At 38.7% G+C, this 24,861-nt stretch overlaps 1 non-coding gene across 1 annotated transcript; it reads left to right on the top strand.

Moving 5' to 3' along the window:
• The first annotated feature begins 1,275 nt into the window (after nt 1-1,275).
• LOC148563779 (small nucleolar RNA R71) lies at nt 1,276-1,383 on the top strand. The gene has a single exon (XR_015884552.1). It is a non-coding gene; the product is annotated as a small nucleolar RNA R71 (small nucleolar RNA).
• Nucleotides 1,384-24,861: the final 23,478 nt, after the last annotated feature.

Raw genomic sequence — 24,861 nt, 5'->3', positions numbered from 1 at the left:
AGAGCTGTCTGCCATCTCTAATGAGATTTTAGCGGCTTGCACCCCATAGATTCCCAGTTTCTCTATTACAGAGAGGGGCATGAGGTTTATTCCTGAACCAAGGTCACACAGAGCCTTAAAGATCATGGTGCCTATGGCACAGGGTATTATGAACTTTCCAGGATCCTGTCTTTTCTGAGGCAATGTCAGTTGATCCAGATCATTTAGTTCATTGATGAACAAGGGAGGTTCAACTTCCCAAGTATCAATGCCAAATAATTTGGCATTCAGCTTCATGATTGCACCAAGAAACTTGGCAGTTTACTCTTCAGTAACATTCTCATTCTCTTCAGAAGAGGAATATTCATCAGAGCTCATGAAGGGCATAAGGAGGTTCAATGGGATCTCTATGGTCTCTAGATGGGCCTCAGAGTCCTTTGGTTCCTCAGAGGGAAGCTCCTTATTAATCACTGGATGTCCCAGGAGGTCTTCCTCCTTGGGATTCACGTCCTCTCCTCTCCTCACAGGTTCGGCCATGGCGCTTATGTCAATGGCCTTGCACTCTCCTTTTGGATTCTCTTCTGTATTGCTTGGGAGAGTACTAGGAGGGATTTCAGTGATCCTTTTGCTCAGCTGGCCCACTTGTGCTTCCAGATTTCTAATGGAAGATCTTGTTTCATTCATGAAACTTACAGTGGCCTTAGATAGATCAGAGACTAAGTTTGCTAAATTAGAAGTATTTTGTTCAGAGTTCTCTGTCTGTTGCTGAGTGGATGATGGAAAAGGTTTGCTATTGCTAAACCTGATTCTTCCACCATTATTAAAGCCTTGTTGAGGCTTTTGATCCTTCCATGAGAAATTTGGATGATTTCTCCATGATGAGTTATAGGTGTTTCCATAAGGTTCACCTAAATAATTTACCTCTGCTATTGCAGGGTTCTCAGGATCATAAGCTTCTTCTTCATAAGAAGCCTCTTGAGTACTGTTGGATGCAGCTTGCATTCCATGCAGACTCTGAGAGATCATATTGACTTGCTGAGTCAATATTTTATTCTGAGCCAATATGGCATTCAGAGTATCAACTTCAAGAACTCCCTTCTTCATAGGCGTCCCATTGCTCACAGGATTCCTTTCAGAAGTGTACATGAACTGGTTATTAGCAACCATGTCAATGAGTTCTTGAGCTTCTGCAGGCGTTTTCTTTAGGTGAATGGATCCACCTGCAGAAGTGTCCAGTGAAATCTTTGATAGCTCAGATAAACCATCATAGAATATATCCAGGATGGTCCATTCTGAAAGCATGTCAGAAGGACACTTTTTGGTCAACTGTTTGTATCTTTCCCAAGCTTCATAGAGGGATTCACCTTCTTTTTGTCTGAAGGTTTGAACATCAGCTCTAAGCTTGCTCAGCTTTTGAGGAGGAAAGTACTTGGCTAAGAAAGCCGTGACCAGCTTATCCCAAGAGTTCAGGCTGTCTTTGGGTTGAGAATCCAACCATAATCTAGCTCTGTCTCTTACAACAAAAGGGAAAAGCATAAGCCTGTAGACTTCAGGATCTACTCCATTAGTCTTAACAGTATCACATATCTGTAAGAACTCAGTTAAGAACTGAAAAGGATCTTCAGATGGAAGTCCATGAAACTTGCAGTTCTGCTGCATTAGAGAAACTAATTGAGGTTTCAGCTCAAAGTTGTTTGCTCCAATGGCAGGAATGGAGATGCTTCTTCCATGTAAATTGGAATTAGGTGCAGTAAAGTCACCAAACATCTTCCTTATATTATTATTATTTTCGGCTGCCATCTCCTCTTCCTGTTCGAAAATTTCTGAAAGGTTATCTCTGGATTGTTGTATTTTAGCTTCTCTTAGTTTCCTTTTCAGAGTCCTTTCAGGTTCTGGATCTGCTTCCACAAGAATGTTCTTATCATTTGCTCCTGCTCATATGACAAAGAAGAAGGCACAGAAAAATAATAATAATAACAGAGATCCTTTATACCACAGTATAGGGATCCCTTTGTAAGTGGAAGAAAAGGGGGAGATAAAGAATGTAATATAATGGAAGAAACACAACTGTGAGGAGGCTAGAGATGTGAGATGAGATGTTAGGATATGAATGAATAAATAGAATAAGATGGGAGAGAGAGAATTTTTGAAAATATTTTTGAAAAAGAGTTAGTGATTTTCGAAAATGGTTTTTGAAAAATGTTAGAATTTTCAAAAATTTTTGAAATCAAAAATAAAAAATAAAATTAATTAGTTAATTAAAAAGAAATTTTTGAAAAAGAGGGAAGATATTTTCGAAAATTAGAGAGAGAGAGTTAGTTAGGTAGTTTTGAAAAAGTTAAGAAACAAAAAGTTAGTTAGTTAGTTGAAACAAATTTTTAAAAGATAAGAGGTTAGGAAGTTAGAAAAGATATTTTGAAAAGATATTTTTGAAAAAGATAAGATAAGAAGATATTTTTGAAAAGATATGATAGAAATTAGTTTTGAAAAAGATTTGATTTTTAAAATCTCAATTAATGACTTGATTCATAAGAAATCACAAGATATGATTCTAGAACTTAGAGTTTGAATCTTTCTTAACAAGCAAGTAACAAACTTCAAATTTTTGAATCAAAACATTAATTGATTATGTTATTTTCGAAAATTATGATATAAAATAAGAAAAAGGTTTTTTGAAAATTATTTTTTTGGAATTTTCGAAAATAACCATGAATTTTGAAAAAGATTTGAATTTTGAAAAAGATAAGATTTTCAAATTGAAAATTTGATTTGACTCATAAGAAACAACTTGATTTTAAAAATTTTTGAAAAAGTCAATCCAAATTTTCGAATTTGATGAGAGAAAAAAAAGGAAAGATATTTTTTTTTTTTGAAATTTTTATGAAAAATATGAAAATTATGCAATGCATGAAATTTTAGATCAAAACATGTGATGCATGCAAGAATGCTATGAATGTCAAGATGAACACCAAGAACACTATGAATGTCAAGATGAACATCAAGAACATAATTTTAAAAAATTTTAATGCAAAGAAAACATGCAAGACACCAAACTTAGAATTCTTTAATGCTTAGACACTAAGAATTCAAGAATGCATATGAAAAACAATAAAAGACACAAAACAAAAAATCATCAAGATCAAACAAGAAGACTTACCAAGAACAACTTGAAGATCATGAAGAACACTATTAATGCATGATATTTTCAAAAAAAATGCAAGATGCATATGCAATTGACACCAAACTTATAACATGACTCAAGACTCAAACAAGAAACACAAAAATATTTTTGATTTTTATGATTTTCTAAATTTTTTTGTATTTTTATTTATTTTTTTTTTCGAAAATTATTGTGAAAAATAAAAATAAGGATTTCAAAATTTTTAATATGAATTCCAGGAATCTTGCCATGTTAGTCTTAAAGCTCCAATCAAAGGGTCAGGCATGGCTTAATAGCCAGCCAAGCTTTAGCATATAATTACATGGACTGGAGTGATTAGTTGAATGCCAATCCCAAAGTAGTTTGGGTATGGCTTTACAGCCAGATAGGCTTCAACATGCTTCATGAAACACTAGGATTCATTCTTAAAAATTCTGAAGAAAAATAATATTTTTGAAAACATTTTTTTTTTTGAAAACAAGTGAGAAAATTTTGAAATATTTTTGAAAAATTTTTGAAAAGAAAACAAAAAGAAAATTACCTAATCTGAGCAACAAGATGAACCGTCAGTTGTCCAAACTCAAACAATCCCCGGCAACGGCGCCAAAAACTTGGTGCACGAATTGTGAATCACACTTTTCACAACGCGTACCACTAACCAGCAAGTGCACTGGGTCGTCCAAGTAATACCTTATGTGAGTAAGGGTCGAATCCCACGGAGATTGTTGGTATGAAGCAAGCTATGGTCACCTTGTAAATCTCAGTCAGATATAAATTGATAATGGAGTTTTCGAATAATAATTAATAAAATAGGGATAGAGATACTTATGTAATTCGTTGGTAGGAATTTCAGATAAGCGAATGGAGATGCTTTTCGTTCCTCTGAACCTCTGCTTTCCTGCTATCTTCATCCAATCAATCTTACTCCTTTCCATGGCTGGCTTTATGTGATACATCACCACTGTCAATGGCTACTTTCGGTCATCTCTCGGGAAAATGATCCAATGCCCTGTCACGGCACGGCTAATCGTCTGGAGGCATCACCCTTGCCAATGGCTTCATCTTATCCTCTCAGTGAATAATATGCTCACGCACCCTGTCACGGCACGGCTATTCATCTGTCGGTTCTCGATCATGCTGGAATAGGATTTACTATCCTTTTGCGTCTGTCACTAACGCCCTGCAATCGCGAGTTAGGAGCTCGTCACAGTCATTCAATCATTGAATCCTACTCGGAATACCACAGACAAGGTTTAGACTTTCCGGATTCTCTTGAATGCTGCCATCATTCTAGCTTACGCCACGAAGATTCTGGTTAGGAGATCTAAGAGATACTCATTCTAGCTTAATTCATGTAGAACAGAAGTGTTTGTCAGGCACGCGTTCATAAGGGAGAAGGATGATGAGCGTCACACATAATCATCACCTTCATCACGTTCTTGGGTGCGAATGGATATCTTAGAAGCGAAATAAGAAGAATTGAATAGAAAACAGTAGTACTTTGCATTAATCTTTGAGGAACAGCAGAGCTCCACACCTTAATCTATGGAGTGTAGAAACTCTACCGTATGAAAATACATAAGTGAAGGTCCAGGCATGGCCGAGATGGCCAGCCCCCTTGATCTAAGAACAATGCGTTCCAAGATGATCCTAAGATCCTAAGATGATCAAAAGATGCCTAATACAATAGTAAGAGGTCCTATTTATAATAAACTAGCTACTAGGGTTTACATGAGTAAGTATTTGATGTATAAATCCACTTCCGGGGCCCACTTGGTGTGTGTTTGGGCTGAGCTTAAGTGTTGCACGTGCAGAGGCCATTTGTGGAGTTGAACGCCAGTTTTTGTGCCAGTTTGGGCGTTCAACTCTGGTTTTGGATCCTTTTCTGGCGCTGGACGCCAGATTTGGGTAGAAAGCTGGCGTTGAACGCCAGTTTACGTCGTCTATTCTTGGCCAAAGTATGGACTATTATATATTTCTGGAAAGCCCTGGATGTTTTCTTTCCAACGCAATTGGAAGCGCGCCATTTCGAGTTCTGTAGCTCCAGAAAATCCACTTTGAGTGCAGGGAGGTCAGAATCCAACAGCATCAGCAGTCCTTTTTCAACCTCTGAATCTGATTTTTGCTCAAGTCCCTCAATTTCAGCCAGAAAATACCTGAAATCACAGAAAAACACACAAACTCATAGTAAAGTCCAGAAATGTGAATTTAACACAAAATCTATTAAAAACATCCCTAAAAGTAACTAGATCCTACTAAAAACATACTAAAAACAATGTCAAAAAGCGTATAAATTATCCGCTCATCAGATTGCCTTTGGCGTCCCGGGGTCTTATATCCTACATCACTGGGCACTGTTACCATACTGAGAATCTCTGGTTCTCATATCATATCTCTGTTGTGTTTTTCAGATGCAGGTCACAGCCCACCTTGGATTCTTTTGGATCTTGGATTCTTTTGGAGTCTTTTGGAGCTGTGATTGATGTGGACAGAGGAGAGTTAGTCCTTCAATTGAATGAGGACTACCTTGTGTTTAAGGCTCAAGGATCTTCTTCTGTAACCATGGAGAGGAAGCATGAAAAGCTTCTCTCAATACAGAGTCAAGCAGAGCCCCCGCACTCAAACTCTAAGTTTGGTGTTGGGAGGCCACCATCAAGCTCTGAGTCTCTGTGAAGCTCTCTAAGAGCTCACTGTCAAGCTATTGACATTAAAGAAGCACTTATTGGGAGGCAACCCAATGTTATTTAATTATATTTATTTTTTATAGACATTTGTTTTCCATTGCCATGTTATGTTTTCTTTAGGTTGATGATCATGTGGAATCATAAAAACAGCTGCAGAATTAAAGCAAAATAAAAAACAGCATCAAAAACAGCACACCCTGGAGGATAGGCTTACTGACGTTTAAACGCCAGTAAGGATAGCAGAATGGGCGTTTAACACCCATGCAGGCAACATTCTGGGCGTTCAGAAAAATGGCCAGTAAAGAATGATTTCTGGCGTTTAACGCTAGTTAGGGTATCTGGCTGGGCGTTAAACGCCCAAAGAGGCAGTCAAGTGGGCGTTAAACGCCAGAATAGATAGCATTCTAGGCGTTTAATGCCAGGATGACACAAGGGAGGTAATTTTGTTTCCAATTTGATTTTTTCAAATTTTCATGTTTTAATTCATAATTTTTTGCATCAAACATGTTTTAAACGTTCATCTTTCAATTTCAATTTTCAAAAATTAATAATCTTTCCAATTCTTTTTAATTCTTTTTCAATTCTTTTCAATTCCTTCCAAAACATTTTCAAAACTTACATATCTTTTCAAATTCTTTTCAACTCTTTTTAATTTTTCTTGCATACAGTAATAAGTTTTAAAAATTAATTGCATCATTCTTCTTCTACTTCCTTCTATCCTATTTTGCTCGAGGGCAAGCAAACTTTCTAAGTTTGATGTGGAAAAAGCTTGGCTTTTTGTTTTCCCATAACCATTAATGGCACCTAAAGCCGGAGAAACCTCTAGGAAAAGGAAAGGGAAGGCAGTTGCTTCCAACTCCGAGTCATGGGAGGTGGAGAGATTCATCTCAAAAGCCCATCACTAGAAAAAGGATGGAGCAAACAAGACAGCCCACTCATGGACCTAAAAAAGAGCCATGAGGGAAGAGCAACAAAGGCAAGGAAGAGATATTGAGGAGCTCAAGCACTCCATAAGATCTTCAAGAGGAAGAACTAGCTGCCCTCACTAAGGTGGACCCATTCTTTAATCTCCTTGTTTATTTTCTTTTCTGTTTTTGTTTCTATTCTTTATGTTTTGACTATGTTTGTGTTTTCATTACATGATCATTAGTTTTTAGAGTCTATGTCTTAAAGCTATGAATGATTCCATGAATCTCTCACCTTTCTTAAATGAAAAATGTTTTTATTTGCAAAAGAACAAGAAGTGCATAATTTTGAAATTTATCTTGAAAATTAGTTTAATTATTTTGATGTGGTGGCAATACTTTTTGTTTTTTGAATGAATGCTTGAACAGTGCATATTTTTTATAGTGAAGTTTATGAATGTTAAAATTGTTGGCTCTTGAAAGAATAATGAAAAAAGAGAAATGTTATTGATAATCTGAAAAATCATAAAATTGATTCTTGAAGCAAGAAAAAGTAGTGAAAAGCAAAAGCTTGCAAAAAAAAAAAATTTGCGAAAAATAAAGAAAAAAAAGAAGGAAAAAGAAAAAGCAAGCAGGAAAAGCCAGTAACCTTTAAACTAAAAGGCAAGGGTAAAAAGGATCCAAGGTTTTGAGCATTAATGGATAGGAGGGCCCAAAGGAATAAAATCCTGGCCTAAGCGGCCAAATCAAGTTGTTCCTAACCATGTGCTTGTGGCGTGAAGGTGTCAAGTAAAAAGCTTGAGACTGAGCGGTTAAAGTCATGGTCCAAAGCAAAAAGATTGTGCTTAAGAACTCTGGGCACCTCTAACTGGAGACTCTAGCAAAGCTGAGTCACAATCTGAAAAGGTTCACCCAGTTATGTGTCTGTGGCATTTATGTATCCGGTAGTAATACTGGAAAACAAAATGCTTAGGGTCACGACCAAGACTCATAAAGTAGCTGTGTTCAAGAATCAACATACTGAACTAGGAGAATCAATAACACTATCTGAATTCTGAGTTCCTATGGATGCCAATCATTCTGAACTTCAAAGGATAAAGTGAGATGCCAAAACTGTTCAGAAGCAAAAAGCTACTAGTCCCGCTCATCTAATTGGACTTAAGCTTCATTGATATTTTTGAAATTTATTGTATATTCTCTTCTTTTTATCCTATTTTGTTTTTAGTTTCTTGGGGACAAGCAACAATTTAAGTTTGGTGTTGTGATGAGCGGATAATTTATACCCTTTTTTGCATTATTTTTACATAATTTTTAGTATGTTTAGCTACTTTTTATTATATTTTTATTAGTTTTTATGCAAAAATCACATTTCTGGACTTTACTATGAGTTTGTACATTTTTCTATGATTTCAGGTATTTTCTGGCTGAAATTGAGGGACCTGAGCAGAAGTCTGATTCAGATGCTGAGAAAGGACTGCAGATGCTGTTGGATTCTGACCCTCCTACACTTGAAGTAGATTTTCTGGAGCTACATAAGCCCAATTGGTGCACTCTCAATTGCGTTAGAAAGTAGACATCTTGGGCTTTCCATTAATGGATAATAGTCCATACTTTGCCCGAGATTTGATGGCCCAAACTGGCATTTAAATGCCCACCAGAGACAATTTTCTGGCGTAAAATGCCAGAACTGGCACCAAAACTGGAGTTAAACGCCCAAACTGGCATCCAAGCTGGCGTTTAACTCTAGAAATGGCCTATGCACGTGTAAAGCTCAATTCTCAGCCCAAGCACACAGCAAGTGGGCCCCGGAAGTGGATTTCTGCACTATCTGCACTTAGTTACTTATTTTCTGTAATCCCTAGTAACTAGTTTAGTATAAATAGCACTTTTTACTATTGTATTCATATCTTTGGAATCTATCTCTGGACGTTTAGTCCTTAGACATTGGAGGCTGGCCACACGGCCATGCTTAGACCTTTCACTCTTATGTATTTTCTACGGTGGAGTTTCTATACCTCATAGATTAAGGTGAGGAGCTCTGCTGTTCTTCATGAATTAATGCAAGTACTATTGTTTCTCTTTCAATTTACACTTACTTCTTCTCTAAGATATACTCTCATACTTAATTCAGTTAAGTCAGAATGAAAGGGTGACTCGTGACAATCACCCACTATCTTCATTACTCGCTTAGCCAAGATCCGCGTGCCTGACAACCACAAGCGGCCTACATGATGTTCAACGTAGTCATTGGATGAAAACTAGAGTATAATCTCTTGGGTCTCTAATCCACGATTTGCATCGCCTCTCCTGACAACAGAGCATCCGAATTCGTGAGATTAGAACCTTCGTGGTATAGGCTAGAACCAATTGGCAGCATTCCTGAGATCCGGAAAGTCTAAACCTTGTCTGTCGTATTTTGAGTAGGATCTGGGAAGGGATGACTGTGACGAGCTTCAAACTCACAAATGTTAGGCGCAGTGACAGTGTGCAAAAGGATAGAGAGATCCTATTCCGACACTAGTGAGAACCGACAGATGATTAGCCGTGCGGTAGCTGTACCTGATATTTTTCATCCGAGACGAGAAATTCGACAGTTGATTGGCCGTGCAGAAATTGTACCTGGTATTTTTCATCTGAGAGGATCATACAGCTTGCCATGGAAGGTAGCACGCATGATTGGATGAGGACAATAGGAAAGCAGAGGTTCAAAAGCAACAAAGCATCTCCAAACGCTTATCTGAAATTCCCACCAATGAATTACATAAGTATCTTTATCTTATTTTATGTTTTATTTATCTTTTAATTATCAAAACCTCATAACCATTTGAATCCACCTGACTAAGATTTACAAGATGACCATAGCTTGCTTCAAGCTGACAATCTCCGTGGGATCGACCCTTACTCACGTAAGGTATTACTTGGACGACCCAGTGCACTTGCTGGTTAGTTGTGCGGAGTTGTGAAAAGTGTCATCACAATTTCGTGCACCATCTTTTCTGATCATAAGAGTCTCAAGTACATCTTTGATCAGAAAGAGCTAAATATGCACCAGAGAAGGTGGATGGAGTTGCTTAAGGATTATGATTTTGAGTTGTGTTATCACCCTAGAAAGGCAAACGTGGTAGCAGACGCTTTGAGTCGGAAATCCTTGACAATTGCTTGGATGAGAATCAAGGAAGAAGAGCTAGTGGATAAATTTGTGGATCTTAAGATGGATATTGGTGAAGTTACCGAAAGAGCTTGTTTGAACCAGTTACAGATCTCAAGCACGTTTAGATAAAAAATACAAAGGGCTCAGTAAGATGAGCAGAAGCTTCAGTAATTATTTCAACCAGTTGGTGATAAGAGGCGCGAAGAATTCACTAAGGATGATGAAGGGTTATGGAGATACAAGGGAAGAATTTGCATACCGGATGTTGGGGATTTGAGGCGAGACTTACTGTCGGAGGCTCACAACAGTGGGTTTTCTATTCATCCCGGAAGCACGAAGATGTATTATGACTTGAAGAAGATGTTCTGGTGGCTTGGGATGAAAGGTGATGTAGCAACCGTGGTATCCAAATGTTTGACTTGTCAAAAAGTGAAGATAGAGCATAAAAAACCGTCAGGAATGCTACAACCACTTGAGATTCCTCAGTGGAAGTGGAAAGGAATCGCTATAGATTTTGTGACCGATTTACCGAGGACTAGGTCGGGATTTGATACGATTTGGGTGATCATGGATCGCTTAACCAAATCCACTCATTTTCTGCCTATCCGAGTAAACTGTTCCACGGAAGAGTTGGCAAGATTGTACATCAAGGAGATAGTAAGGTTGCATGGTGTGCCATCAAGTATAGTATCGGACCGTGATCCCCGATTCACATCAAGGTTTTGGGGAGCTTTCCAAAGAGCTTTCGGTACGAAGCTATGTCTTAGTACGAGGTATCATCCATAGACAGATAGACAATCGGAAAGAACTATTCAGACATTGGAAGATATGCTGAGAGCATGTGTGTTGGATCAACCTAGGAGTTGGGACCGTTATATGCCATTGGTGGAGTTTGCATACAACAACAGTTTTCATGCGAGCATTGGGACTTATTTGTTCTTATTGGAGTGGAATTGAAAGCTTGGATTGTGGTTGGAAGCTTGTTTGTGCTACATTGGAATTTGGGTGCATAAAGGGAATCGGCCAAGGTATGGTTTCGGTTTTCTCTATGTAGTATATAATATTCATGGACACATAGGTTAGTGACCAATAGGATAGGTTGAACTAAAATGATGGTTGGTGTGTTAAATGTTGGTGAATTGATGAATGTTGGGTTGATTGTGATGAATTATAATGATATGATGATGTTGGATTATTGTATGAATTGGAAGTTGGTTCCTTATGATAATTGTAGTGTTATGATTTATGAAATGGTGGATTTGATGGTGATTTGATCATAAGTGTTATATAGTTGATGTTGGAATTGAGAGTAATGAAATAAGAAGGAGAATGTGGTAAGGTTGGTGTATTATGGTACAATTAGTACATTTTGATGAAAAGTGGAGTTTTGGATGGTTTGATGTGGTTTGGCATGGGTATGGTAATAAAATTTGGAAATTTTGAAGTTTGGTAAAATTGGGTTTTTGATGAACTTTGCACGATCATAACTTCTGTCTCGTTTTTCGAAACTGAGTGAAATTTGTTTAGAATTAAAGATCTTTGAAAACTCTTTAAATCGGTATAAAGTATGTGAAAATTGGAATTTTGTAGAGGAAGTTATGATCCGACAAAGTTGGTGTTAAAATTCTGAAATTCTGCAAAGTTGCAGAATTTCAGGATTTTTGATATGTGCGGGCGCACACTCTTGTGCGGACGCACACCCTGCAGAAATTTCGACCTGTGCGCACGCACAGGCAGAGAAGTGCGTTCTGTTTGCAGCGCTAGCACAGCTTGTGCGCGCACATATCCAAGGAAGAATTTCAACCTGTGCGGACGCACAGGCTTGTGCGGACGCACACGTTGGGGAGGCTAATCTGTTGGGGACGCTGGCACAGGTTGTGCGAGTGAATAGTTTTGTAAAACTTGGTACCTGTGCGTACGTACACCCCTGTGCGTATGCACGTATTTTAATTTTTTTAGGAGTGTGCGCACGCACAGACCCTTGTGCGGCCGCACACGTCCTGCTTCTAAAAATTTTATTTGTTTTCAACCATTCTACCTTCCCAACAAGGTTGTAAGCTTCTTTAACACTATTTTAAGATTTTTAGGCCTAGTCTTGAGTATTGGAACATGGGATATAACTTAAGGGTTCTAGTACATGATTTTAAGGTAAATTAGAAAATGGAGGCCTAGGATTCTGGCGTGCTGAGAGTGGTTTGACATTAGGAGAAGGAAGATTGATGTATGAGGTGAGGAATGATGAACTGTTGATACTTGGAAACTAAGTTATGAATGGACAGTGGTTGAGGTGAGTCGGGGACTCGGATTGAGATGATGGATCTCTGTATACTGAAAATGTTTTCTGAAAACCACTGAAATAATATTTTTACTGAGAATATGAGAGGCTATGCGCCTGGCAAGGACGGTGGTTAATCCCGCCTGTCGAGGTAGCGGCAGCGGCGTAAGGACGATGGTTAATCCCGCTTACGTTGAGATGTGAGGTCTGAGGCAAGAGTATCCCGCTCGCATCCCTTCGGATCTATAGGGCGAGCAGGCGTCGGTACCTGGACAGTGATCTGGGCACTATATCTCGAGGGTTCCCATATGAGAAATTCGAAGGGCGACGTCTCCATGGAGATGTATCGGGTTGGCAGTTGAACCGACAATGTGATATCACAGCCAGTAGGGCAGACATTCATCATATGCATTTTCTATTTGTTTGTATGCTTTGTTTACTTAGAATGGCTTGCCTAATTTAATAACATGCTTACTTGCTATCTGAATTATTTGCCTTATATGCTTCTACTTGTGCTTTACTTGCATTGTATATTACCCGTGCTTTCTACTGGGATTGAGGAGGTTCGAAAGACGGTGGCGATGGGTGATAAACCCATATTTTATGATATATTTTGTGCTCAAATTAAGTGATTTATTCAATCCTTCACTCACTTATTCATGAAAATTGCATGGTTTTACTTTCCCTTCCTTATTATGTGATGTATGTGAAAAACATGTTTCTTATGCTTTAAAAATAATTATTTTAATTACCCCTTTTATTACCATTCGATGCCGTGATTCGTGTGTTGAGTAATTTCATATCTTCTAAGGCAGGAATGACTTAAAGGATGGAAAGGAAACATACAAAAATAGAAGGAAAGCATAAAACGGAGTTTTTGAAGAAACTGGCAGCGACGCGATCGCATGGACGACGCGGCCGCATGCCAGCGCGAAATGGCAGTGACGCGGTCGCGTGATTGACGCGATCGCGCGCTTTGAGCGAAACGCATATGACGCGGACGCATGACTGACGCAACCGCGTGACAAGGAAAACTCCAGATGACGCGACCGCGTGACCCACGCGGACGCGTGACAGAGGCCACACACCAGAAATTACAGAAAACGCTCCCAGCGATTTTTGAAGCCCTTTTTGGCCCAAATCCAAGTCCAGGAGGCACAGATCAGAGGTTATGAAGTGGGGGAATGCATCCATTCAAAAGAGAGTCTCCAGTTTAGTTACTTTTCATGATTTAGATGTAGTTTTGAGGGAGAGGTCTCTCCTCTCTCTTTTAAGATTTAGAATTAGGATTTCTTTTACTTTTAGGATTATCTCTTTTTATCAGGTTCAATATTCCTTTTTAATTACTTATTTTCTCAATTTAATTTATGAATTCTTCTATGTTACAGATTATTCTTTGAATTAATGTTATTAGAGGTATTTCAGTTTATGATTGCTTTCTTTTATTTATATTCCTGTTGCTTCCAATCTGAAGACATTTTTATTCAAGTAGATTTACTCTTCCCCTTTTGGTCTTGGTTAAGAAATCAGTAACTCAGGAGTTATCAAACTCAACATGATTGATAATTGTTATCTTTGCTAATTAAATTGAACTTCAATAATCCCAATCTTTTCTTAGGGATTAACTGGGATTTGAAGATCAAACTAATTAGTCACTTAACCTTTCTTTGCTTTAAGTAAAGGCTAACTAAGTGGAATTAAGATTCAATCTTCATCATCTTTGATAAGGATAACTAGGATAGGACTTCCAATTTCTCATACCTTGCCAAAAGTTTATTTTACAGTTATTTATTTATTTTACCTGCCATTTAAATTACTTGTTCCTCATCTTCAAAACCCCAATTTACAATCTTCATAACCAATAATAAGAACATACTTCCCTGCAGTTCCTTGAGAAGACGACCCGAGGTTTAAATACTTCGGTTATCAATTTTAAAAGGGGTTTGTTACTTGTGACAACCAAAACTTTTGTAAGAAAGGACTTTTGTTGGTTTAGAAGCTATACTTGCAATGGGAATTTATTCTGAATTCTAGACCACGCAAAAGTTCTCTCTTTAAAATGGCGTCATTGCCGGAGAACTGCAATCGTGTGCCTTATTATTGGTTATTGTAAATATTTTTCTTTTACTTGTTTAGTTGTCTTTATTTTCTCCTTTTATTTCCATTAGCTACTATGAATTCTCACCCCTCTCGCTTTGAGTTTGGTTCTAATATTGTTGAAAGGAGTGAAAGTTTTAACAGGAACATGCATCAAGGTCAGAGCAATCAAAGATGGATGGAGCCAAGAGGATCTGATCAACCCTTTAGGCAACAACACCCTCCAAGATATCATGCACAAAGACCATTCTACAATGCATACCAAGCCAATAGACATGGTGGACAACCTTGTAGTTAGCAACAAGCCACACCCTATGCTTATAGGCCATCCTCTCAACATAACTTCGAGCCACCCCACTCACAAGCTCCTTTTCACCATTCACCACCATATGATCCTCATTTACCCCAATTCTAATCCAATTACTCCCAAACACCACCACTTCCCCATATACCACGTCCAAATCCATCACCCCGAGAATTAGAGGTTCGCCTCAAGGAAACAGTAGATCAACTTCAAACAACCCTTCATCAACTGGAGCAAGCAATAAGTCAATTATCTTCTAGACATTCGAACATTCAAGGACCTCCCACAGCCCCATGTGGACAATCTAATGAAGAGCGTAGTATGAAGGAGATACTAGAAAATCCAGTGGACAGAACAGGGCATGACTTCGTACTTGAACAAGTAAAGGAAGCTGTCATTGTAAAAGAAGAAGAGTTGGTTGAAGACTTAGGAGAAGCTGAACTTCCATGGGAATCCAGAATTGTGGAAAATTCTGTCAAGGACGTTACAATTGATGCTAAGGAGGATAGTGCACAACTCCCAAAGCAAGTCTTTTATGAAGAACTAGACGGAATAATCCAAGAAGCAAGTTTCCTTGATGATGATAATCTCAAGTCAAGTTCTCCTAGTAATGAACTTGCATCCGCAAGTGAATTCTCTGAGATCGAAGAATCTTTCCCAAATGAATACGAAGATGATGCGGAGGTAGATTTCTCTCAACCTCCCGTTTATGACTTAAGTGACGAGGAAGACATAGAAGGCTTTGATCAGGACATGAATGCATTTGAAGAAATCTGCAAGGAAGTGGAGAAATTCACAGAAGAGTACAAGGGAGTAGAACTTACAGAACCACTGGAAACACCTATCCCAAGGCCATTACCACCCAATACAAGCTTCAAGTGGGTACAATCCTTAACCTTTAGCTTTATTTTTCCACTTGAATATGGGTTGCTTGAAACAGATGGCCAGCTTAGAGCTCTCTGCGGCTTTAAGAGTAAGAGAAAAATGGCTCGTACTCAGAGCTGGTGCACAAGGTTCAATAAGATTCCACTCTTCAACTCGAAGTGCACGGATTGGCATCATGATCAATCGAATGGATCTCGGAAAATGTTTGGTCACCATGGTGAGAATCTACTTTCTAAACCGCACGGATGGAAAAATATAGATCCAAGGTTTGGGATCCTGGAATCTATTCTAACTTTCGCCACCCCGGGAACCTGAGAATCTGTTTGAAGCTACATAGAAGCTTTACATGCCTAGTTTGGGACCCCGGAGGCCATTGGCATTCCAAACATTGGTGAAAATTTCTGGATGAATTTAAACATAAGCCGCCATAACAGGAAGCTCATCCAATGTCCAACTTAAGGACTTTAACTAAAAGTGCTAGGTGTGAGACAACCCACCATGGTATGGTCGTTTCTTTTTCAGTTTTATTTCGTGTTATTTATTTTTATTTCCTTTTCAATTGAACCTGAATATTATTCACTCACATTGCATACTGCATAATTGCATACCTGCATAAAAAAAGAAGAAGGGCGCGTGACGTGACTGCATCACTCATGCGATCGCGTCAGTTGCGAAAAACACTTCCCACGCGTCCGCGTCATTCACGCGGTCGCGTGACCTGGAAATCAGCGTAAGGATCCAACGCCCAGAAAGTTGGGCTGGAATTGTGCGACTGTTGTGCGTTTCGCACAAAATGACCCACGCTGTCGTGTCCCTGACGCGATCGCGTCACTTGCACAACACCCATCCTACGCGAAAGTGTGAGCGACGCAATCGCGTCGCGTGGATAGCACAACACCCCAAAGGAGACAGAGAGTTGCGCTGAAACGACGCAGGAATTGTGCATTTAGCACAATTTCCAGTGACGCGTTCGCATGCCTCACGCGACCGCGTCATTCATCCTTTTACCCATTCCATGCGATCGCATCACTCACGCGATCGTCAACCCCCATTCCACCTCAGCCCCGCGACCACGTGCCCCACGCGATCGCGTGGATTCAAATTCGATAACACCCAGCCACGTGAAACCCTACCCATTTGCGCCCCCCAACCCCCTTCTCCTTCCTCTCTTCTCTGCAACCAACCACCACCAACTTCCAGCCACCACCGACCACCGCCCCACCGTCGACTACCCAGACCCCACCGCAACGCCACCCCCTTCTTCCTTCCCTCTCTTCCTTCTTCTTCTTTCCTCTTCTTCCCTCCACCACCGCTGCCCCCTCCGCGACCACCACCCCCACCGCACCGCCGTCACCGCCGCGCCTTCCACCACCACCCTCAACCTCTCCCATCATTCCCCCTTAACCCCTACCCCCATTAACCTACCCGAAACCTCCTGCCTCCGAACAACTACCGCCGCGCCAACCACCCTCAACCGCCGCGTCAGCCACCACCACCACCATCCCCCAGCCATCTCTCTGCCCCACTTTCATTCATACGCCTTCCAGGTTCCGCCGAACGCCACCCTTCTTTCAATCCCTAGTTAATTACATATTTTTCTATTCATGTTCATAATTAGGCTAGTTAGATATGCATGTTGTAGTGGATTCTAGGTGGTTACGTAGCCTAGGATGTGGTTAGTGGATTTAGGCCTGATTAATTGCGCTGTTCATGCTACTTGCTTTATACTTTTTGCAATTCTGCTGTTGCTGTGCTCTATGTATTGTTTATATGATGTTCTTACTATTCATGCTGCTATTGCGAATGTTCCTTCATGTTCATCTTATTTATTTCTATTTGCAGTTTATTTTAACTTATATGAACTATTCTGTTGCTGTTTATTTTCCGGGAACATCCAATTTTAGCCGGAATGTTGCCCAATTTTCTGTAAACTGTTTTGTTTCCATTCATGTCTTGGTTTTGGCACTTTGAACTCTGCTTTACTCTACTTTTACCAAACCAATTCATGAATACCGGGGCAAGCTTTCTTATTCTTTTTGATTTTCTGGTTCATAATCTGCATTTTTGATGTTTAGATTCCAATTTTTGCTATTTCTATATCTATCTGAATCATCATCAACCTGATTTCCTTGCTTGGATATGAGTTAACTGTAGCTTCTAATTGTGAATGCTTGTTACTTAGAAAATGATCATCATGCCACTTACTCTGACTTTCTCACTGATTTCAACTTCCTTACCTCTTTTTCATTCCTAACCTACTTACCTTTCAAAACATCTCTTCTGGTTTTTCACTATTCTCTTTAACCTTCTAACCAAGGCATGATGGTAATTTTTCCTAATTAACATGAATTCTAATACATTTTGGATTGTGAATTTTTCTTCTCGAACTTTTAACTCCTATACAATCCTTAATGCACATTTACTTAACTCATTTTTATTACTATACTGCTCCTTTGCCATTATGTGCTTCTTTTGTTATTTGCCTTCTTGTTTTCCTGTTTTTATTATATCCTTGATTCCTATTTTTCAGGATGTCTGACACCCAAATAAAAGAAAAAGGAAAGGCAACAACTGGCAAACGAAAAAGAGGAGAATCCTCTATGTCCATCCTGGACATCATGCATGATGACTCCTGGTGGGAGAAACACTTTACTCCGCAGGAGAAGGCTGACCAGCTACTCCCTGCTACTGATCCCATCAAGTTTGCAAACAAATACTGCGAGTTAAAGTATCCGGTGTTTACAACCTCCAGGAACCTGTACCTGGAGCGGACTCTAAAAATTCCGGAAGAACTCCAGCAATACACCTCTGATCAGATCAAACAAAGAGGCTGGTTCTTCCTGGAGAGAAACCCGACTGAGGTCAATGCTTCTTGGGTAAGAGAGTTTTACTGCAATTACTTCAAAACTTCCCTAGATATAGTGAACCTAAGAGGGAAGCAGATACTGGTCACTGAAGAGGTCATTGAGGATATTCTGAAGCTTCTGCCTAAATCTGATCAGCCAGATGGTTATCAAAAGACTGAGGAGGACATGCGCTTCATGAAGTTTGACTGGGATGCCGTCAAGGCAAGGATAGCCCTTGACCCGACTGTTCCATGGGTCATGGGTCAGAACACCACCATGCCTAAAGGAATCAAGCGGATTTACTTAAATGATGAGGCTCAGCTATGGCATTAGATCCTGAGCAACTTTGTTATGTCGAGTACCCATGAGACGGAGCTACCTGCCGCTATGATCACCCTCTTATGGTGTGTGATGGAGGGTAAGGACCTGTACCTGCCACGCTTCATCCGGTACTACATGGCCAGGGTCCACGTCCGAGGCACTCTCCCCTTTCCATATCTGATTACATAGCTAGGCCGTCGAGCTGACGTGCCTTGGGAGGATGCTGATGAGAAGCCACCTGCTGCAGAATGCAAGAAGATTATCCCTCACAGCATAAACTTTCTCGCTTTGGGCTACAGACCTCTATTCCTCACAGCTCCTGGTGAGACAGCCACACCGTCTGCTGGCCCCTATTCCTTTACAGCTACCCCTGCTACCACCACTGCACCTCCACCTGCCTCAGAGCCAGTTTATCACCTAGTACACTGCCTGTTTCAGCAGCTAGACCAGATGGAGTGCCGCAATCGGCGCTGATATGAGAGATCTGAGCGTCGCAGCAAGCGATGCTATGAGCACCTGAAGCTGATGATACGATCTGGCGGCGACATCCCCTCTGAGCCTGACACACCATCAGAGCCATCTGAGGAGGAGGCAGATGATCACGAGGCAGAGACCCATCCACAGAGAGAGGCTGCGCAGGCAGGCACGGCGCAGGCTGCATCACAGCAGGAGGCTCCGCCTCAGATTCAGGCTGCAGACCCAGAGATTCCTATTCAGTCAGCACCTCCTCTGCAGCAGGCAGATCCTCAGACCACCACCACAGAGACTCCGACTACCCATCCTTCTAGTGATGACACCGCTTCACACCCTGCTTGAGTGAGCATCAAGGACGATGCTTCATTTTAAGTGTGGGGAGGTCGCCATCTCTGGCGTATTCTTTTGGTGAACCACTACAGACTCTTTTACTTTATTTTGCTACTTTTTTGTATTTTTCTTTTTATTTTTTTATTTTTTCAGTATTTATACATTGCTATTTTCATGTATTTTTACTATATTTCTGCATGTTGCACTTTAGTTCATATTTTAGCCATTTAGTTTAGTTGCAATTCTAACTTATTAGTTATAGAAATTGTGGATTAATTAGTATAGTTTAGCCTTTTTAGCATAAGATAACTTAGTTTAAATTAAAAATATAAAAAGGAAGTAAACTAGAGACTTTAACATAATAAAAACAATCCACACACCTTGTATATAGCATTACATGTTAGTTAGTTAACAACATTTCATCAAGGAGAAACACTAAAACTTTAAAGCCACCTTAGGATTTACATTGAGAATAATGGGAACTCTTAATTTTTACTTGCATGACATATATAACTGATATATGATTTTTGAGTTAGAGAACACACAGCCTGTGAGTTTTGAGCTTAATTGTATGGTTAGAACCAAACCATATTTTTTATTCCTGTGAGTTCCGCCCTTCTTTTTTATTCTGGTGTTCTTTACTTTGTTTTAATCTATATGTCCGATTATAGAATATAGATACATACCAAGAAAGTGATTGAGGCCATTGTTTGATTCTAGCTCACTTATCCCAAATTAGCCTACCTTTTACATCACCCTTGTTAACCCCCTTGAGCCTTTAAATCCCCTCTTATTCTATAAACCACAACACTAGCCTTAAGCAGAAAAACAAAATAAAAATCCCAAGTTGAATCCTTGGTTAGCTTAAGATAGAAAGTGTGTATTGTTTAAGTGTGGGAAACCTATTGGGAACATGGATGATAAAAACAAAGGGTAGAAAGTTAAAAAGAATAAAATAATTCAAAATAAAAATTTTGGGAAGAATGCTCATGTGAAATCAAAATAATTGAATTACCATGTGCATTAAAAAAAATTATTTTTCAGTATTTGAATAAAGGGGATACAAAAGAATTCCCCAAATGCAAAATAAAGCAATACACATGGGACAAAATTAAAACTAATGGGTGAGCATGTAACATCAACAATGGGAAAATTTGGGTGAATAGGTAAAGAAATTCTTGCTTTACAAAGTATGTATGTTAGGTGAAATCTTAGACTAATCAAGGATTCACTTATTAGCTCACTTAGCCTTATACATACACCTTTACCTTTACCTTGGCCCCATTGCAACCTTGATTAAAGACCTCATGATTTTTGTATGACTGTATTCTATAATTGTTGATTAGTTAGATGAAGAACAAAGTTATAGAAAGTAAGGATAGAAAGAAGAATAGAGTGATTAACCCAATAAACACTGAGTGACTAGAGAGTAAACACGAAATCCATTGAGGGTTCAATAGCTCATCAACATATATCTCTGCTTAAATTGTTAATTGTCTTGCAAGCTTGTAAAATGTCTTTCTCTCCCATCTCAATTGTAAAAGTGCTTTATCATTATCTAAGGTTTGGCTCTATATATATATATATATATATATGATTCATTGAGAATGTGAATTAATTTGACTACATGTAAGCTTTATATACAAGTGAATAAAAATTAGAATTGCATGATTCATTTAGGTAGTTGCATTTAGAATAGATTGCATTGCATGAGATTCCACCACTTTAACCTTACCTTACTCTTTATCTTGGATTTAGCATGAGGACATGCTACTGTTTAAGTGTGGGAAGGTTGATAAACCCATATTTTATGATATATTTTGTGCTCAAATTAAGTGATTTATTCAATCCTTCACTCACTTATTCATGAAAATTGCATGGTTTTACTTTCCATTCCTTATTATGTGATGTATGTGAAAAATATGTTTCTTATGCTTTAAAAATAATTATTTTAATTACCCCTTTTATTACCATTCGATGCCGTGATTCATGTGTTGAGTAATTTCAGATCTTCTAAGGCAGGAATGACTTAAAGGATGGAAAGGAAACATACAAAAATGGAAGGAAAGCATAAAACGGAGTTTTTGAAGAAACTGGCAGCGACGCGATCGCATGGACGACGCGGCCCATGCCAGCACAAAATGGCAGTGACGCGACCGCGTGATTGACGCAGACGTATGACTGACGCGACCGCTGATTTAAGAGAATTTGTCGGTGGTATAGAATTTCCTCAAATGAATAAATTTTCATTGCAAGTATAGTTCTACACCAACAAACAATCCTCCCAATAAAAAATATTGGTTGTCACAAGTACAAATCCCAATAAGAATTAACCAAAGTATTTAGACTCCGGGTCGTCTCACAAGGAATTGCAATGAAATGCTCAATTATTGGCTATAAAGGGGGTTAGGGGGTTGGTTTTATATTTTTGCAAGAAAGTAAATGGCAAGAAAAATTAAATAACAAAAAGAGTAAAGTAAGCAAGCAATTAAAGGAAGAAATTAATAAAGAGAGACATTCATGGCAAAGATTGAGATCATAGGCTTTCTATCCTAGTAATGCAATGATTAATTCATCTTATTTAGTCAACCCCAACAAATAAGGAGAAAGTCAAACAAGACTAATCAATCATACCACAATAATAACAAGAATTTATCTTATTATGTCATCTTCAACATTGGAAGAAGGTATCATATTATCTTCCATGAGAGAAAGTCTAATAAGACTAGCTAATCTCAATCCAAAAGTCCTAATCAACTTACTAATTAAATTAGCAAAAGATTAGCGTCAATGGAAACAATATTCCAAAAGTCCTAATCAACTCACTAATTAAATTAGCAAAAGATTAGCATCAATGGAAACAATATTAGCTAACAACTCTAGATCACTAACATGAGTTGGGTTTTCATGACTCAAGATTACCCAATTACTCTTTCCAAGTCAAGAATGCTCAAAATCTACTCTAAGGCCCAACCAAGCATTTTGTCAAACACTTGGTAGGTACAAATGGAAAGCATAATAAAATATGCAAGAAATATAAATCTACCAACTATCAATTGCAAGAAAAGTAAATCAACAATTCAAATCATCAATTAAAAGAACATGGAAACATAAAATTGCATTAAAGAAGATTAAGATTCAACAATGGTTCATAAACATAAAAATGGCAAAATAAAGAAAATGACAAGTAAAACTAGAAGAATAGAGATGTAATAACAAGAAATTAAAAGGAGAAACTAAATTAAAACAAGAATTAAAAGTTGGATTTAAGAAAATTAAACCTAAACTACCCTAAAATCTAGAGAGAGGAGAGAGCCTCTCTCTCTAGAATTCTAACCTAAAACATGATGAAAACTAAACTATGACTACTTGGTTCATTCCCCCCTCAATCATTGGGTTCAATAGCATCATAAATGGGTTGGATTGGGCCCAAAATGAGCTGCAAAATCGCTGGGGGCGATTTCAATTCGGTGGGCCACGGACAGCATCGGTGCGCACGTGTACATGGCGCGTGCGCGCCCCTAAGCGCAAAGTAACATATGGTAAATTTTATATCATTTTGAAGCCCCGAATGTTAGCTTTCCAATGCAACTGGAACCGCCTCATTTGGACCTCTGTAGCTCAAGTTATGGTCGTTTGAGTGCGAAGAGGTCGGGCTTGATAGCTTTACGGTTCCTTCATTTCTTCATGAGATCTCCCACATTGCATGCTTTTCTCCTCACTTCTTCCATCCAATACTTGCCTTATGAACATGAAATCACTCAACAAACACATAAAGGCATCGAATGGAATTAAAGTGGATTAAATTTAGCTATTTTAAGGCCTAAAAAGCATGTTTTCACATTTAAGCACAAATCATGGGAGAATTACAAAACCATGCTATTTCATTGAATAAATGTGAGAAAAGTTGATAAAATCCCCCAAAATAAGCACAAGATAAACCACAAAATCGGGGTTTATCAACCGCGTGACAAGAAAAACTCCAGATGACGCGACCGCGTGACCCACGCGGACGCGTGACAGAGGTCACGCACCAGAAATTACAGAAAACGCTCCCAGCGATTTCTGAAGCCCTTTTTGGCCCAAATCCAAGTCCAGAAGGCACAGATCAGAGGTTATGAAGTGGGGGAATGCATCCATTCAAAAGAAAGTCTCCAGTTTAGTTACTTTTCATGATTTAGATGTAGTTTTGAGGGAGAGGTTCTCTCCTCTCTCTTTTAGGATTTAGAATTAGGATTTCTTTTGCTTTCAGGATTATCTCTTTTTATCAGGTTCAATATTCCTTTTTAATTACTTATTTTCTCAATTTAATTTATGAATTCTTCTATGTTACAGATTATTCTTTGAATTAATGTTATTTGAGGTATTTCAGTTTATGATTGCTTTCTTTTATTTATGTTCCTGTTGCTTCCAATCTGAAGACATTTTTATTCAAGTAGATTTACTCTTCCCCTTTTGGTCTTGGTTAAGAAATCAGTAACTCAGGAGTTATCAAACTCAACATGATTGATAATTGTTATCTTTGCTAATTGAATTGAACTTCAATAATCCCAATCTTTTCTTAGGGATTAACTGGGATTTGAAGATCAAACTAATTAGTCACTTGACCTTTCTTTGCTTTAAGTAAAGGCTAACTAAGTGGAATTAAGATTCAATCTTCATCATCATTGATAAGGATAACTAGGATAGGACTTCCAATTTCTCATACCTTGCCAAAAGTTTATTTTACAGTTATTTATTTATTTTACCTGTCATTTAAATTACTTGTTCCTCATCTTCAAAACCCCAATTTACAATCTTCATAACCAATAATAAGAACATACTTCCCTGCAGTTCCTTGAGAAGACGACCCAAGATTTAAATACTTCGGTTATCAATTTTAAAAGGGGTTTGTTACTTGTGACAACCAAAACTTTTGTAAGAAAGGACTTTTGTTGGTTTAGAAGCTATACTTGCAACGGGAATTTTTTCTGAATTCTAGACCACGCAAAAGTTCTCTCTTCAATGGGATCGCATGGAGGATAGGTTGGTGAAGACTGTGGGACAGCGGTGTTTGTTTAGAATAGAAATCCCCTAAGATAGATAACCTGGTTTATTTAAGTCAAGTTGGTATATTATGCTTATTTGTTTTAGAATGATTTAAGTTGAATCTTGTGAAGGATATGGAGCTTAGGATTTCCTTTGGCGTCCCGGGGTCTTATATCCTACATCACTGGGCACTGTTACCATACTGAGAACCTCTGGTTCTCATACCATATCTCTGTTGTGTTTTTCAGATGCGGGTCGCAACCCACCTCGGTGAGTTGCTTTGGATGGTGACAGAAGTGGAGAATCTTGGATTCTTTTGGAGTCTTTTTGGTTTATTTTGTTTATACATCTCTCCTTTTGTATTTTATTTTTCCTAAAGGCATGTATTTGAGACAACAAAACTTATATAAGTTGATTTCAAA

This window comes from Arachis ipaensis, chromosome B5, assembly GCF_059453495.1.
Source record: "Arachis ipaensis isolate K30076 ecotype BB chromosome B5, ASM5945349v1, whole genome shotgun sequence".
Taxonomy (NCBI): Eukaryota; Viridiplantae; Streptophyta; class Magnoliopsida; order Fabales; family Fabaceae; genus Arachis; species Arachis ipaensis.
The sequence above is the reverse complement of the archived record's forward strand: the minus strand, read 5'-3'. Positions and strand labels throughout refer to the sequence as shown.